This window comes from Lissotriton helveticus, chromosome 6 (genome assembly GCF_964261635.1).
Source record: "Lissotriton helveticus chromosome 6, aLisHel1.1, whole genome shotgun sequence".
NCBI classification, from domain to species: domain Eukaryota; kingdom Metazoa; phylum Chordata; class Amphibia; order Caudata; family Salamandridae; genus Lissotriton; species Lissotriton helveticus.
In genome coordinates, this window is record NC_136067.1 from 887,904,245 (window position 1) to 887,921,790 (window position 17,546).

The 17,546-nt window shown below is 43.5% G+C and overlaps 1 protein-coding gene across 1 annotated transcript in view; it reads right to left on the minus strand.

Moving 5' to 3' along the window:
• LOC144761577 (G-protein coupled receptor family C group 6 member A-like) overlaps positions 1 to 17,546 on the minus strand; it is a 140,116-nt gene that overhangs the window by 1,143 nt on the left and 121,427 nt on the right. The gene's annotated exons all lie outside the window — the stretch shown is intronic.

The following is a 17,546-nucleotide window of genomic DNA, read 5'->3' on the forward strand; positions in this document are numbered from 1 at the left end:
TTTTTACTTTCTTAAGTTGATCTATAAGAGCTACGAAGACACATTAGGCAGAAAGTGAAGGACTAAGTCAAAAGCGGCATGATCTGCAAATTCTAACTTTAACATTTCCAAAACTCATACTGAGGTATCGCTTTTCATAGCTAGTTGGAGCGCCTTATTTCCTTCTGAAGCATATGTGCATTTTTGTCAGCAGTGAATACCTATATTTGTATCTTTCAGAGAATCCCAAAAAGAAAAGAAAAATATAATCCGGTGGAAAAGCAAAGACTTTGTGCTTCACTTTACAACTACCTGTCGCCGTTTCTCAAAAAATACATGGAACTTGAGTGAACATAAAACACTTGGGCAGGATTTGTCAATATATTGCGGTGCCCTTGTGTCACGCATGCTGTCGCAAGGGCAGATCAGTACTAAAGTCAGATTTACTAATCAACACAAGGTCACCCTGCATGGCCCTGCGTAGTTTCGAAAATCTGGAGTAACACAAGGCAGAACAAGTCACTGCCTTGTGTCACTCTACCCTGTGAAGAGGTTCCATAGGTGGAGCATGGGAAGTCCCTTGGATTTTGGCTCCTTCCTAGGTTTAGCAATACAGGTAAACCTGGTAAGGCGCAAAAATACTACGTCTTCCCAGGGGAAGCGTAAGGAGGGGAAAAACTGTATTTGTCCTGGTTGTTCCCTTGTTCTAAGTGTGCTGCATTCTGCATCACACTTAGAAACTCAAAAAAGCCTCTAAGAATTTTTTTTGTGCATATAGGTGTACCTTCCTGCACAAAATAAAACCTGCCTGCATCATAGGCACCCTTGCACCATGGCGCAAGGGTGCTTGCATTGGTGCTAGGCAGCAGCTTGTTCACCAGCGCAGGTAGAGAGCTGGAACGCACCACATATTGGTAAATATGGTGTATTCCTGCCCTCTCCCTTTGACTCAGTGCAGCAGGTTGTCTTGCTGCATTGCATGAAATATTGATAAATATGGCACTTTGCTAGCAGTTTTAGTTTGTGATAAATCATACACTACATCCAAGACCCCTAAAGGAAATAGATCATGCTGTACTGCTAGGATGTACCTGGGTGCTTTCTTTCTTTAAGTGCTAGCTTTGAGGTCACTGGACTATCTCTCACTGTGTTAAACAACAACCCTGGTAAACTCGGGGGGCCCAATATGGCTGTATAACCAATTTGGATAGATGTGTAATTACCTACTTATTCAGGGTTATCCAATTACTAAGAATAGAGCTGCTGAGTAAAACATGTCTGTGGTACTGCTCACGGTTTCTTTAGCACCTGTAGCAAACTGTGGAATCAGCAGGTTAGTAAATGCAGATCAGAGAGCAATATTTATTAGTTAAATGGATGATACAGAGAGAACAATATTTTTGTTACACAGGCACATAGCATCATTTTGCACTAGCCACCCCTCCAGGTAGGGGTCAGCCCATGATTCTCAGTCCATGTGATATGGTCTTTGAAATTACCTGGCAGTGATCATTGTTAATAAGTTTAACGGAAGTTCAATTTAACAATTTGTGGCTTTAAAATAAGGGTATGCTTAACCTTTCAGTGAAAATGGTCATGAATGTGAGAACAGAAGAGTTAATAGTTCTGCTCAACATGACTAGCAGTGGGACCCCATGCTCATATTTGTGTCTGTGTCATGGGTGAACCAGTTGTTGAGCCCAGGTGTCAGTGAGAACATGGTTGAAGAGTTACCCAGTACCTAGAGATAGTCTCACTATGGCCCTTCTGTCAGGGTGGCCGAGAGTACAACTCCTGCCACTCTTGCCTCTGAGACATCATTTTCAATATGTGACAGGAGGTCATTGAAGAGCTTGTGTTCCTTCTCTTCTCCACCATCATTCACAATGGACATTGTGATGCCTAACCTGTGAAAGTGGGATTGCATGCAGTTGACATGCATAACACTCAAGTGGTTCTGGTGGGGTGGCAAAAGTAAGTAAGTATTGTATATGCATAATTAATTAACATCATTGCAAATTGTACAGACAATAGTTTCAAGTTAAAAGAAAAATCTATGGGCAGATAAAAGAAGGGGAAGTTGATTTTGGGGATTAAAGTTCATTCTTGTGATAATACATTTTTGATTCCCAACATAAATTTTACAAAACGAGTGGCCATCTGAGGTGAGTCACCCCTTATACACAGTTCTAATGCTTCATGACATGTCCTAATGTTGAAAGAGAGCCAGATCAGACGAAGCCAGAAAACTCGTAGAGCAATCAAGGGTCTACAAATACACAGGATATGAATTAGATTTTCTTCCTCTAGATTGCATAAACGGCATTGGGTAGAGATTCCTATTTTATATCCTTGTCCATACTTTTACGCCGTTAGTGGAATTAGGCCAAACCGAAGCCGCATTAATTGGTGCTTGATATGTGGTTTCATAGTGATGAGAGGTAAAGTGGTAATGTTTTGGGAGCATAAAGTTTAGAGGCCCAACTGCCATGGAAGAGCTTTAATACTGATTGGGCATCGCTTTCATAAGACAGAATTTTTGCTTGTTTGGTCAGGAGTTTTGATGACATCTCTATGGGTAGCGAAGCTGACCATATATCGTGGGCCTTTAGCGATTCCAAGCAATATGACAAATATTTGTTCCAGGATGTATCTGGATTGCTGAGTAATGACCATATAGTGCTCTTTAAAGTATGGGGGCAAGCTAGTTTTGTCTTTAGACTGTAAGCAATGAATCTTGCACTCATGACCCAGTGTTGGGAGGACAAAGAAAATTCCATTCGGATTTGAGCATGAGAGGTCGAGTTTGGTAGTAGAAACACTCTACGAAAGCATGCTGACTGAGCTCTATCTAGCCAGCAAGACATTTTGTCTTTGTAGGTTATAGCACCAAAGGCTATTGTCTGCAGAAATTTTGCGCCTATCAGTCTTATTAATGGGGTGAAATCAGGAGAGTGGAGGGCACTCTTTGTTCTAATGCAAGCTCCTTCCAGACTGCGGGTGACACTCTGAATTGCCGTAATGTGCGCGGTCGGTCTCCCCTTATGGTCTATCCAAACACCCAAATATTTGTATGCAGAGACTGATTCCGGTGCCTTCCCCTCGATAAACCAAATGCTCCTTCTTGTTTTCAAAGGTGAAACTGTCATCACTTTCATTTTGGCGATGTTGATCTCCAGTATGTTGATGTTACAGTACTGCACGAGGGAGTTAAATAATTTTTGAAGGCCAACCTGGGTCTGATCGAGTAAGATGGTATCGTCAGCATACTGCAAGGTTTGGATCTTTGTTCGATTCGCGGGGGAAAGCTCGACATCCAGCTAGCCATTTAGGGAGGTCTGCTAGATACAGATTGAAAAGCAGGGGTGCAAGAATGCATCCTTGTTTTAGGCCTCTGTTGGTGAAGATTTTATTGTCCATCTCGAGGTGATTCTTATTTTCACCCAGGTATCTGTATGTAGCCCAATGAGAGCTTTCAGTAAGGGCTGAGGAAAAACCCATTTTGCCAGCTTTTCCCACAATTTGGGGAGAATCACACTATTGAAAGCCTTTCGAAAGTCAATAAAGCCCAGATATAATAATTTGCCTTTCGTGGCTAGTGTGGATCCAATCATATGAGATAAACAGATTAAATTGTCTTCAATATGACAGCCCTTTTGGAAGCCAGTTTGTGTAGAGGGAATTAAATTACAATTTTCGACCCAGGTAGTCAGTTCTGATAAAAGGGTACTCCCATACGCCTTTCTGTCTACTTCGAGGTGGGCTATCATCCGATAGTTGTCGGGGCTGGAGCGAGAGCCTTTTTTTATGGATGGGGATAAGCAACAATCCTCGCCAGGATGCTGGGATAGGTCCGCCCAGTATTGCTGTTTCGAAAATAGGACCCAGCAGATTGGCCCATTTCTGAGCGGAGGCTTTGTAGACTTGGGTGGGAATGCCGTTTGGTCCTGGGGCACCCCTGAGAGCATTTTCTTTATTATGAGTGCGACTTGATTTGGGGTTATCTTGGTAGTTGGCGTCGTATCGTCTTGGGAGCTGAAGTGAGGGAGGATAGAGAGGCTGTTACAGGTTATGCCAATCGGTTCTGTGTAAAGTGCTTTGATATAAACCTCCCAGTCGGCTGGAAAGATGTTTGTTGCGCTAGGTGGTTTAGTGATTTTAGCTGCCTTGTTTATCCACCCCAAGAACTTTCTTTGGTCTTTTGTTTTTATGATCTCATGGGCAGTAACCCAATGATGTTCTTCTTCCAGTCTCTTTAGAATGAACCTGGCCTTCCTGTATTGTTTTCAGGCAGCTGTTATTTCGCCCGGAGGGATTTGTGTGCACTTTCGTTGTTGACGTTGTTACGCTGTAGCCTAGTTAGTTTATGTTTGATGCTAATTATAAAGCGTTTTTGCTCGGAGATGGAAGATGAAACCAGAAGGTCTTTACCTTGAGTTTTTGTCAACTTTAGGGCTAGTTGGACTCTAAACTCAGTCACGAAGATTTCCCATGCTGGAACTGTCAGACGACAATTGCAGTCTGGTACCCATTTACTCAATAGATCGTCCACCTTTGCTTCCAATGTTTCCCAGTCGTCCTCAGACCATCTTAGTTTTTTGGTGATCTTTAGATTGGATTCTTTTCCAATCAAGGCAATTTTTGGGCGGTGGGAATACATGATGTCAATTTTACACGTGAGAGTTGCGTGATCGCTTTCCAGTGAAGGGGTTACCAAAAACTACTATACTAACTGGAAGTGAGTTACAGAGATCCATATATAATCCAAGGTGGCCATTCGAAAGGAAGGTGAGTGAGTATATGCTGCCGGTTGATAATGCGAAGGCCTAGTTGGTTTAGATGCGTTGATAATTTTATCCCTTTTTCTTCATTCCTTTGGAACTGAGATTTTATCTCTGGGATAGACCACATTTCATCGGTTAAGGATATTTGAGAAGAGAGAGTGGGTGCAACCTTCATTAGATTGGTGTTAAAGTCACCCATTATCAGCCATATGTCGTTTGGGTGATGAGCCTCTAAGTTCATTATATCAGGGAGAATTTTGCTCAGTGTCACCTCTCGTCTTACTTTGGATGGATGCAAGTAGACGCTGCAGAGAATGATTTTTCGCCGCCTCCGCTTTTCTTTTTCGTGGCACTGAATCTCAATGCTGATAAAAATGTAGTCACCCTGGCCCCTAGAGAGAAGTGCTATCTTTGCGACTAATGTGTTCTTCACAGCGATCAGTACACCTCCGGAGGCATGGCCACCTACGACTGAAGGAATAGCATGGGATTCAATAACAGTGAAATCTTCCCAAACAGTGTTTTCCAGGGCCCAGGTTTCTTGAAGAGCAATTATATCCTGAGTCTTCAGGAGGCTTTTGGTTAGCTGTTCGTTTTTCTCTTTTGTTAGACCTCGAACATTCAGGGAGCAGATATTAAGGTATTGCATTTTGTCATAGGTGGTTCTTTCATCGTTCCTTATTTGCTGTGTTTTACCCTAAGGCCTGAGAGAGCCAAGACCAGTCTTGTGATTTATGTGGCATGAGGACACATTTGCGTGGGCCACCCACTTTTGACGCTATTATTTGGAGCGGATTCTCAATCCAGGGCACAGATTTTATTCCTGGTCTTAGGGCACATGATGTCAAAGAAGACTGTTGGATCTGCTTGCCCTGATTTAACAAAAGTTTGTTATTGTCGGCCATTGGTGAATTCCGTATGTTATCTTTTAGGAAGTCTGGGTATTTAATGCTGGTAGGAAAGCTGACCCGGACGCCCCAGTTACTCAGTTGAGCTTTGTTGTTCATTAAAATTGTTGCCTGATTTTTGTTGGAAAAGGTTACCACCGTCGATTCATTTTTCTGGCCCTGTTCTGGCTCCAGGAAGGCCACGATTTCAATATCCGTTGATTTTATATTTTCTAATCCAGGAAGATGTGAGCATATTTTTAAGATGTTTCCTCTATTTAAAATGTCCCATTTTCCTTGGGATGCATGTTCTGGGTACAGCAATATTTATTTGTGTTGTTGGGAGAAATGATATGGCTCTCGAGAATTTGGGTTTGGGTTGTTCAAGTTTTGTTGTTAAGGGGGGACTACTAGTTTCTCTATGTATTGATTCTCGGTGATTGAGGGCTCTGAGTCATCTAAACTGTTTAATTTAGGGATCAGAGGTCCGGTGTCCTTGAGGGGGCCACTTTCTCTGGTTGTTTTTTGAGTGAACTGAAACGAGGGTTCATCTATTTTCATTGAAGTCCGGGAATTGTCTGTTTGCTTTTTGTTTCCATTCTCATCTCTCGTTTTAACTTGAATTGATGGCGCTTCTGCAGTTTTTTCTGTGTTTGTTACTTCATCCTCTATTTTAGACAAGGAGAGTTCATAATGATAGGTTATTGTTTTAAGCTTTAGGTTCTGGTCAATACGTTTTTTGCTCGCTCAGTGTGCGTAGTGCCTTTGTTAGATGAATTAGTAAAGTTTTCCCTGGCCTTAGTTAAAGTAATGTGCCGTTTTTTGGTTTTATTATTCTCTGCAATTTCTTTTTTGTCCATAGGATTCGTCAATTCCTTAGTTTGGTCTGACGGATGATTATAGATGTTGGTAGCTTTGGTTGGGATTAAGACAAGAGTTTCTATGAACTCTTCTTTGTGATGAACAGATGTTTCCGTTAATGGAGGTAGGCTGGTTTTTAGTTTGGTCTTGTCTGTTCCTAACCACTGTAGTGCTGCGTTACCCTTTTTTTTCGCTTTATTTAATTTCTTTAATTTTTTCTTGTTTTTCCTGGATATAGGATTACATTCCTTCGTGGTTTGAAGGGTCGTGTTTAAGGGCCCAGCGCAACTCTGTGAGTTGGCTAAGACAGATTTGATGCTAGTTAGGGTTATTTTATCTTGGGCTTTCAATGTTGGCAAATTTGGAGCGGATAGATGATTGGAGTGATCATCACTTCTCATGGTGCTTAGTACCTGCTCTTGAGCGGCAGCGAGGGGGTGGTTTTGTTGACTGCTTGTGTTAGTGCCATGGGGCGAATGTTTTGTTCTTTTGTCGTTGATATCGCTGCTCAATTGCTCGACGTTGGTCGAGTGGGCTTTTGTTCTGGGGCACTTATTCTGAGCCTGAGGGTGCATGGAAATAGTAGTTTTCTGCGGTTTGGCCTGGGCCGCATTCTTCAAATCTTCAATCAGGGTAGACAATATTTCCGGAAGGGATTCTAATTTTTTCAGGAGCGGGTTACAATTGCAGCCATTGTGGTTCTGTGTTAGGGTTACAGTTTTGTTTGAGTTCAGGATTCGGTTTGAAGTTAGCATTTGGTTTTGTTCAACATTGTTTTGGGCTCTCAATATCAGAGAGTTTAATTTCTCTAGCTTTGAGTCTATTCCCAGTATTGAATCAGCTACTAAATGTAAGATATTAATCTGCGCATCTAGTTTGTCTGCATGCATATGAGCGGCATTAGTCATTGAGTTCAGGGCTTGATTAGTGACTGAGAGAAGGGCCTCAACTTTGAGCATGGCTGGAATATCGAACAGATCCACTTGGCTAGGTTCCAGTGGAGAGAACTTTTTTCCTGAGGAGTAGTGATGAAGCTTGTTGATGTCTGGTTTGCTTGACAGAAGTTTATTCATTTGGGGACTTTTGCTTAGATCTTGGTAGGAGTTGCTAGTTTTTATTTCCGCCTTGCGGTTATTGGCATTAGTTAAAGAAACGTTGGGAGCGCTAATCTTAATCTGGTACTGGCTTAGGTCGTTGGCCTCAGTAGAGAGGGAGAGCTGACCAACAACTTGGAACGGGGTAGATGTTAACGAGGGAAAGTCAATACTCAGTTTTTGGATATGGTCTTCCAATGGTCCATTGAATTGAATTGGTTTTTCGTCATTGGGCGACAAGCTTTGCAGGGCCGAAAGCTGTAGAGCTTGTGTTGGAGAGTGCATCGACTAGATCCATATTATGGATTCTGATGATTTACAAGGTGGTTCTTGCACTCGAGTTTTTGTTTTGACCCTTTTGGGGTCGTGATACCTGGGTCTGGTTTTGATTCGTAATTGGCTTTGTTAGAGGTCAGTGTAACTGGTGATGGTGGCAGAGCAGAGGCAGACTTTTTTTGCAGATCGTCTGACCTTTGGTGTGGTAGTTGCTGATTTGGGAAAAGGGAGGGAAAATGTAAACTGGAAGAAGATGCAGGGACTGAGACCCTATCAAAGACAGCTATTTCAGGGTAGAGAGGTGCCATATGAGGAGGAGTAGAAACTGTTGCAGTTTGGTTATGGGGGGGTTGTAATATTATTTGGCAACTGGTGGGGAGCACTTTTATTCAGCTGATCCATCTGAATAAAGTGACTCCTGATGTCACTGGGATGATTGTTTTTCCATTTTGGTGGCTGCGAGGGGAAATTCATTTGCATATTTTCCCCCCAGAGTGGAGTCCACCTGCCCCGACTGCACCAAGGGATTGCGGGGGAAACAGAGGTGGCTGACACCCACGGCCTCTCACTTCGGAATAGAGCAATTTGGTATTCAGTCGTTCAGCGCTTTTGTGGGAGCGGTGCGTGCTTTGTGATTGTGTGCAGCTCCTTGTTCGCATCGTTGGTCAAGGAGAGCTTGTCCGTCACTTAACTTAACTTATCCTTAACTTTCTATGCCCTGTTGGTCGTTAGTCGAGAAGGGTTTGTCATTCACTTCACTTATCCTTCACTTTTGCTTGTTTTTCGATATCCTGTATGTTCCTGTGCGTTTCCTACGTGGTCTTGATCTTAATTGTACTGTGATTAGTCACTTGATCGCTTGTCACTTAGTCACTTAGTGATGGAGGAGAGTCTAGGGGCTCACTAGGGACTCACAGGGGCTCACAATGGTTGTGGTTGTAGTAGCGAGCGGAGCTCACGGGGAGGACCGAGGGCAAGGCGGACCTAGTCTGACCGCCTCCCAGTCGACCCCCCGGGCTCTTACTCTGCGGCAGCCTCTAACGGCGACCGCGCTCGCGGCTTGCCTCGGCCCCAGCTCCCTTTCCCTTTCCCTCACGTCGATGGTTCCTTACCTCAGCTGCTCGCCCCCACTGCCGCCGATCAAAACAAGCGGTGCAGGAGGGGGGGAGTGCAGGGTCTCGCGACTGTGGATGCGGCTTTAGGAGTAGGCTGGAGGAGACAGGATTGCCTGCGACATGCCAGTGGAATTGTATAATCGTAGAATCGTGGAAAAGGTGAAAAAAAAGTATTTGCAAATTTTTGCCGCCTTTCACCGCTCTGCCCCGCTGCTCTCTGAAGGACACTGGGGGCGTAGGTTACAGACGAGGCAGACGAGGCAGCGGTCGGCGACTCGGCAGCGGCTCAGAAATCATCAAAGCTGAGCACCAGAGGGGAGCCGAGACACGGTGCTCAGCTGCCCTGCAGTCGGAAGGTACTCGAAGAAGCCAAAATCCGCGGGGAGCCGGGAGTCGAGAGCCGTGAGGGCCGTGACCCCAAGCGCGGCCACAGCACCTCCTCGTCCTCGTCCTCGGCCTCGTTGTCCTCTGCGTTCAGTTGCTGCAACCGGCTGTCGGAGCAAAGACGTGGCAAAAACTCCACAGGGCATGTCACATCACTCCTCACTGTTCTTCTTCTTCAGCCTTTGCTCTGAGTCCCAACACATTGTTGACTGTGTCCTGTGTTCCTTTCTTGAGAGGTTTATCCCACCCATTTCACAGAAGACTCATAGGAACTGGGTTCCCAAACTGATAATCAGAAAGTCTGAAACCGACTTTCTCCTCTACTCCACTGAGCATGGAAACAGGATTTCCCAATCCTCCTGATTGGTTCTTCCAAAGCCATTATTGGCTCCATGATGCTGGCTTACCAGATAGTGTGAGGGCACTTGCAAAATGTGGTGAATATTACCAAGCATGTAAGGTTGTTACAGACCTTTGCTGGTATTGCCACTCTGAAAATCAATTCAGATGTAATGGCATGAGTAAATCGATTTTCGGGGGTGGGGGGTAGAAAAACATGTATACTTAGTGGATTGCTCTGGAAGGGGCTCTGCATTGAGAAAAATATTGTTCCTATTGAAAAGCAAAAAGTGTTATTGAATGGCAATCCACTGAGCTACATTTGTGTATTCCTATATAAAAGCATACTACATTTGCAAATGCATATTTACTCACATGAGTACTCCTGAGAAGATACACCAGTCACACCTTCCTAGAAGTACTCCTGGACGTCTTTGTCAATTCCAAGAAAGTCAGACATTTCTCAAAAGATTGGAGTAATACCACACAAGCAGAGGTCTAACTTTTGATGTAAGTGAGGCTTCACAAATTGGTACTTCACATTTATTTTTCAATCTCCTTATTCACTTTCTTTATTTCTAAATTGGAAAAATGTAGCTCGCTACTTCGAAGAAATATAATATACATTTTCTCCAAATATTTCAATTGTTCTGCACCTTCAATGTATACGCCTTTATTTTATAAAGAGACAGCCCCTATGAACTCCAATTTAGAGTTGCAGTGATACGCACTAAAGTACATGTATGCACTGCACTTGGTATTTGCACTTGCAGTTGATATGTTATTCCCAATTTCATTCATAAGTGAATGCAACAGTTAAAAGTTTAAAACTTTTTAGTACTGTTCATTCTAAAGTGCCACTTTTAAATTGTCAAGAACTTGAGGCAAAAAAGTAAAACTGGATATGAATTGATCAGGAAAGCTGTAAACTATAGCGAAAATTAAGATCAGAAGGAAAAGTATAGGCAAGCCAAAATGTTTGACTTTAATGTGCCAAATCATGCACACAGCACAGCATTGTTGCACGCACAAATGCTGTTTATCATATTAACCCCAGCCCTAATGGCTTTGTTCCTACTGGGGGAAAAAGTAGCAAATAAGGATTGCTTTCTGTGTAGAATTCATACAAAAGGATAAAGAATTAAGGGCCTGATTACGATACTGGTTGGACCAACGTCAGTGGGCCTGTTGGAAGTGGTACGGCGACTGCAGTCTCCTCAGAAGTGGTCAGTCCAACCGCTGGATTGCGATGCATGCATCCTGTACTCTGACCAACCGCTGAAAGGCTGCCGTCTCTGACAACCTTTGCCCAACTGCTGAGATAATGGTTGGAGACAAACAGCATCCATAGGGCAGTACAGGGATCTCCAACCGCCATCCCGATTACGATGTGGGTTTTCGACGACTCGACCATGGCGGTCTGCCTGCCTGCATCGAGCTGTCAGAAACAATGGATTTGGGGTGCTTACTCATCCAAATCAACTTTTCACCAACAGCTTCCGGTTTGGATACCTTTCTCCAGGTCCCCTCTACACTGAACACTGCAAACCTGTGGGTGCAAGAATGCAGGTAAGTCTATAGGCAGCATGTATCCCCATTGACTGGACTGTGCACAGACCACCACACTCCAGCAGTGGGATACATGATGCACAAGGCATATTTTTGTGCATCAAACGCATCACGTCTAATCAGATGATTATCTGGTTTCAATCCAGCACTACAAGAAGAAGTTCCTACAACGTGGATACCCGCTAAAGATTATGGATCCAGCAGTGAAACAAGCGGGAGACTTGCAATGGACAAAACTCTTGGAAAAACAACAAAAAGACATGCCAAAAAGAGAGGTTTTCAAATCGACCTTTTCCACAAAATCAACATCCATCAATAAAATCATGTGACAGGGATGGGAACTCCTACAAACAGAAACAGACTTCAGGGGGCTGTTTGCTTCCCATCCACTGTTTGCATATACAAAGACGAGAAATCTAAGAGAAATCCTGTATCCACTCACAAAATCACCTACTGCAGTCCATAAGGGGATGATGAAGTGCCACAACTGCACTTAATGCAATTGTGTCATGGAGGGAGCCAGTATCTCACATCCAAGGACAGGGAAATCCATCCTATTGAGACACACTTCTGACTGTAATACTCAATGCGTGCCCTTGTGGATTACATTATGTGGGAAAGATGAAGCGCAAAGTCAAAATTCGGATAACTGAACATAAGAGTACGATACGTGTTAAGAACCCCAATTCTCTGCTGGCAACAGACTGGCATGAAAGAGGGCACAATATAGCTTGAACTTCATTTTTTCCGTCCTAGACAAAGTTTTAGAGAAAAATGGCAGAGACACAGCCAAATATCTACCACAAAGAGAAGTAAATTGGATCAAATATATGGAAACTCCTGCGCCAAAGGGCTTTAATGATAAATTGGAACTGACATAATCAATCATCACCTCATGCTAGGAGTGCTAAACTGAGAGATAATTTCTGTACACCTCACTATATAATCCCTTTTCACCTCTCTATACGTTAACAGATCCCTATTTTCCATTTTCTCTTCCTTTTTCGTCTCTTATTTCTAGATGAATTATGTTCAACATATTAGGAATTAATTTCAACTTAGATAGATCTTCTAAACCATTTCCATATGATTTCACAATCTCAACAGGATCATAAGAAGAGCATATGTAACCATGAAGAGCTATGCTTTCAAGCACACTAATTTTAGGTTGAGCATTCAAGACCTCTTTTATATACTTTAGTACATACTTTAGTATATATACTTTAGTATATACTTATATGTGTATGTACTTTGTGGGCTCTGGAGATCAGCCCCAGGACTTGTCTGCTTTCGCTAAGGGACTTTTTTTTCCATCTACTGCCTGCATTTAACTGTCTTGATAGAAAACGACCAGCAGAGGTCAGTAAAATAGCAGAATTGTTTCTGCTGAGGGACTTTCTTTTTTAAATTTTTCTGGCAACTGCCTCTATTTAACTTTCTCGATAGAAAACGACCAGTAGAGGTCAGTAAAGTGCCAGAATCACTTTAGCATTCTCTAGATTCCAGTCTATGGAAATTGTCTTCGTCAAGCATCTGTAGACAATAATATTTTTTTCAAATCTTGTATTTTTAGTGATATGACTACCGAAGGCCCTATTTTTCATTAAAAGTAGAACTTAGGACTATACGATTTCCCACTGAAAGCCAATATTACTCTCATGTGTTCCCATACCTGGTGTGTCACGCAGTTTGGTGCTTACTTTCCCTCTATGTTAAAGAACAGTAGATGTTTCAGCACCCAGGCTAATGTGCTGCATAGCTAAATACATATAAGGACCCAAAGGCGAGACCGGTTGCTTTGCAAATGCTTGTTACTGACTTTGACCAGTAGACATTTTTGTACATCTACCATCTTTTTAGTAATTGCGAGTCTCCAGCCACTCACACCAGTTTCTCAGATTCAAAAATGCTATTTGTCACTTGAATATGTCACACAATTATGGGCCAGATGTAGGTCGGTCGGTAACGGCCGAAAATCTGTATTTTCGGCCGTTACCGACCGGTATTTCAGAAATGGTATGCAGGGCCCTTAATTTTACAGAATCGGTAAATTTACCGATCGGTAAATTTACCGATTCTGTAAAATACCGAATCGGTATTTTTACCGATTCGGTAAATTTGAGATGTAGGTAGGACTCTTCTGCGTCCCATAAGCCTTACAAAATCGGTATTTTACCATCAAATCCAATTTGATGGTAAAATACGGATTCCGGTGTGCATGCACATGTGTGCATGCACACCTCTGCCATATGACAGGCAGACCTGCCCTTGGGGCATGTATGCCTGCCACATGGCACCCGAGCCTGTTTAGGGGAGGCCAGAGGGTGTCAAAGTGACACCCCCTGCACCCTTGTGAAATTCGGTATTTACCGATTCGGTAAATACCGAATCGGTAATGCCCATTCATTCCTATGGGCTTCAAAGCCCATAGGAATTAATGGGCATTACCGATCGGTATTTACCGAATCGGTAAATACGTAATTTTTCCGATTCGGTATTCCAGCACATCTGGAATACCTACATACCCACCCCTCAGATTTACCGATTCATAATTACCGAATCGGTAAAATTCGGTAATTAAGCATCGGTAAATCAATCCTACCTACATCTGGCCCTATATGTATTATCATTATCCGCTTCATGTTCATTTTTCTACACATTACTGTCTAAGAGGAATCCCACAACTTATTTGGTCGTGAAAATTCGAGCTTTAAGTTTTTTCTGATTGTGTCATATTCTGAATTACACAGTGTTGCTCTGTTACAAGCGTTTTACTAGTTGTGATTCATTGTATAATCATCAAAATCAATTATGTAACACAGTTTTATTATTGTGAAGACCTGCGATTGTTGTCAAATAGGCCATTGCTTATGCTGTTCATGTATTTCTTCATGCCCTATTTCTTCATGCCCCTTTTCAGTATTGAGGCATACTGCTTACAGTATTCTGTTTTCACTCTTTTTAGTTGCATGATTTCGAGCACCAGCATTTTTTAAATCAAGCACTCGCCCAATTCAGCACGTCTGATTGCTTTCACTGCCTGGTTGCAGGTTTTTCCACAGTGGATTTTTTTTAGAATTTGCGCTTTTCCTTAACGGGTAAGCAATTTAATCCATCCGCACTTAAGATGCAGTGCTTGCGTCTGGGAGGTCGAACAGCCAGTTCACCTTTAACTCTGGCACTTTGTCCTTGCAGGAATCCACGCGCTATATTTTCCGCTCGAAAACTCAGTGTGAGTTATTATTAACACCCCTTTGGAGTCTGCAGTAAGTCAAGAATGGAACTAGTTCTCAGTGCTTAATTTGTAAAATATGAAGTGCAAGTGCTCAAAATTTTTTAAGAGGCCACACCCACTTCCCGTGGCCCCACCCTCTTCTAGCAATGGCTCCACCCACTTACTCTAGTGGCTTCACCCACATCCTCAACTGGTACTGCTGACTCTCAAGTACTAGAAAACTAGCACATGGTGGCAAAGGTTAATTTAGTCGACCTTGGACAGCTGCAATATGGGAGCTTCCATGCAAGATGGTGGCTGAAGTGAAGCAGCATGACAGTAGCAAGTATTGGGTGTTCTACTGTCCCTATCCCAAAAGGAATGTAAGAGAGCCAATGTTGAAAAGGAGATGTATTTTTACTTTTTTAGGTCAGGATTGCATACCATCCCCACTTGGAAGGTCTATCTCCCTTGTTTCACAGAATGTCAGCACTTCATGAAGATCTCCGTTGAACAGCTCGCTGCTCAATAAGCACTATGGTTCCCCAGGGGTTTAGACCTCAATTTAAGACCATTCTAGTCAGCTGGTCTTTTGTCCTATATGATGTGGAAAGCCAAGTATGTTGCAGTTAACTGAATGAAGTCAAGTGGAGTATTGGTGTTCTCAGCTTTGTGGGCGACATACGGTCAATGATTGCAAGCACGAGCAGGGTTCAACAAATCAACATGCACATCTGAATTGCTTAGAAAATGACAGAGATGGAAGAACCAAAAAAATAATTAAATACAGAAAGTATTCGATTAACAAAAAAATTGTGCGTCCACGCGCTAGAGACGGAGGCGGAAGGAAGTGGAAAGTGATTGAACAAGAACATTAGAAAAAGGAATGAGAGCAGTGCAAATCCAAATTCAAATAATTAAACAAACATACGCTGTTTAGTTTGACTATTAGTGTTATTAACAGTCTATAATATAGCTTTAAAAAAGAGACATTGCACTTAGTACTATTGTGCTTTCAGGACCTGAGCTCCCTTTCCTCCCTTCTTGTGTGAGGCACTCCCTTTTCACTACGTCTTTCAGTCATCATTTTGAAAGACATACAGGAAAACATTGTGGCTAGGCCTCCGGATTCAAAATAGTGCAAACCACCTTCCAAAGCATATGTGTTGGGGGAGGCAGCCTTAGAGCACGTGGTTCAGAGCTTTGCATGTGTTCAATGCATGAAGCTGCTGTTCACTGGTCTGTGAGAGATGCACGTACCTGGGAGAATTTTGCATGTGGGTGCGAGATGATAATGTGTTTTAGCGAATGTAGCGCAGAGCTTTGACGAGGAACATGCACAGTGCAGGCCTGTGGTGGTTTCACGCTCCTGCTTGATAGTGCAGACATGCTCTGCTTCCTGCAGCTGATGGCATGACACACACCTCCTGCAGAGCAACAAAATAAACTCATCCGGACCACATGCCTGACGGCGCTGATGCTGTCGGTCTGGTCAGCTCCCCAGGGCGGAACACCTCTCACAGACACAGCAACTCCTAGTCACAGCCTCGCCCACCGACCCCCCCCCCCACTCCTGGGCACGCAAAAGTGATATGTGATGCAGTTTGCTGCAGTGCTTAATTTGTAAAAGAGTAAGTGCTGGTGCACAAAGTTTTGCTCAAATCCTGTTGGTGGCAGTATGAATGTTAGGGATGCCGCATAACAATGTTATGTATTCTTGATTACACATGATGCCTATTTCATCCAGCACCGGTCACCCCATTCCCTTAACTCATGCATGTTCTTTTTTTGTTACTGCTTTCTTCCTGTGTCACTGTTTTTTCATATTTCTCTTCCTCTTTCTTTCCTCTTTTTATGTTTTTATCTCTCTGCTTTGGGTGAAAGTCTGATTAAGAGAAATAGGTAACAGTCCCAAAAAATAGGTGCTGGTGGGCCCCACCTGCATCAGCCAGTTCAAATCAAGTGCTGAGACAGCATATTTAATATACCTTACCGTCACGGTCACCAACTTCCCAACCAGGTTTAGGTTCCACACTCCCCAATACTTATATTCATACACACTCAGAATGTGCCAGCGCTCATAGGGTTACAACTGCTGCATAGTACCAGAAATGGAAGGGCACTGTGAGGCCTGACTGTCCCAACAGGATGTGAGAGGTTCCAGCGCGCATGCTCTCAGTTGCCTGCAAATAAATGATCATAATTACTCAGTCTTGCTTTCAATCTGCAGCTGCCTGGTGTTCTGGAGGGCACCGAAATAGTCTGCACATGGAAGCCTCTTCACTCAACTCTGGAAGAAAAGCGAAGCAGTGTCCTGTTTAAGTGCACCCCAGAAGCCCCGACTGAATGCACTCCTAGCAGCGTCAGCATCCAGTGCTATGCTGCCAACATAGTGAGGTCAGCAAGAGGCTGTGCCTGCTGCACCGATCACGCATGAGCCAAGCAGTTCCCAGCTCTTACTGGCCTATTCTACTGTCTTGTGATTGCTGAATTGCTTAATGGACGGACATGGAAGCACTTCAGCAATCAAAAGAAAATAGAACACGCCACAAGGTTGTTGATAAAACCAGCAGGAGGTGGCTCATGCGTTCAAACTATATACAATAATATAATTAAATCTAAGATTATTTAAACTCACCTGACCTCGATGGATCAGAGTCTTCCGGGGACAAGCTTTGTTCCTGTGCCAGCTATTCCACATGGATGTGGCTGGCATCCTGCTGGGAGAAAACCCCTTTGAAGGGTGGCTGACTGTTTGGCAGCGTGGATGCTGGCTGGCCCTTCGTATTTCACCAGCGCTTTACGTGTGTGTCACTGTCCTCAAAACCGTCTGTTTACTTGCCTTTGCACTGCAGCATGATAGTAGCATCTGCAGCAGGTCCAGGGGCAGGAGCCCCGCGGTCTCCAGAGTGGGAGTCTCAGAGCCACCACGAGGAGCCTCTACGCAGCCTCGTCCGGACAGTCACAGCAGGGCCTCATAATGAGAGGCACAGGCGGCGGTGCGAGGAGTGGGGGCTTCAAAAACGAAACTTACAAACATAACT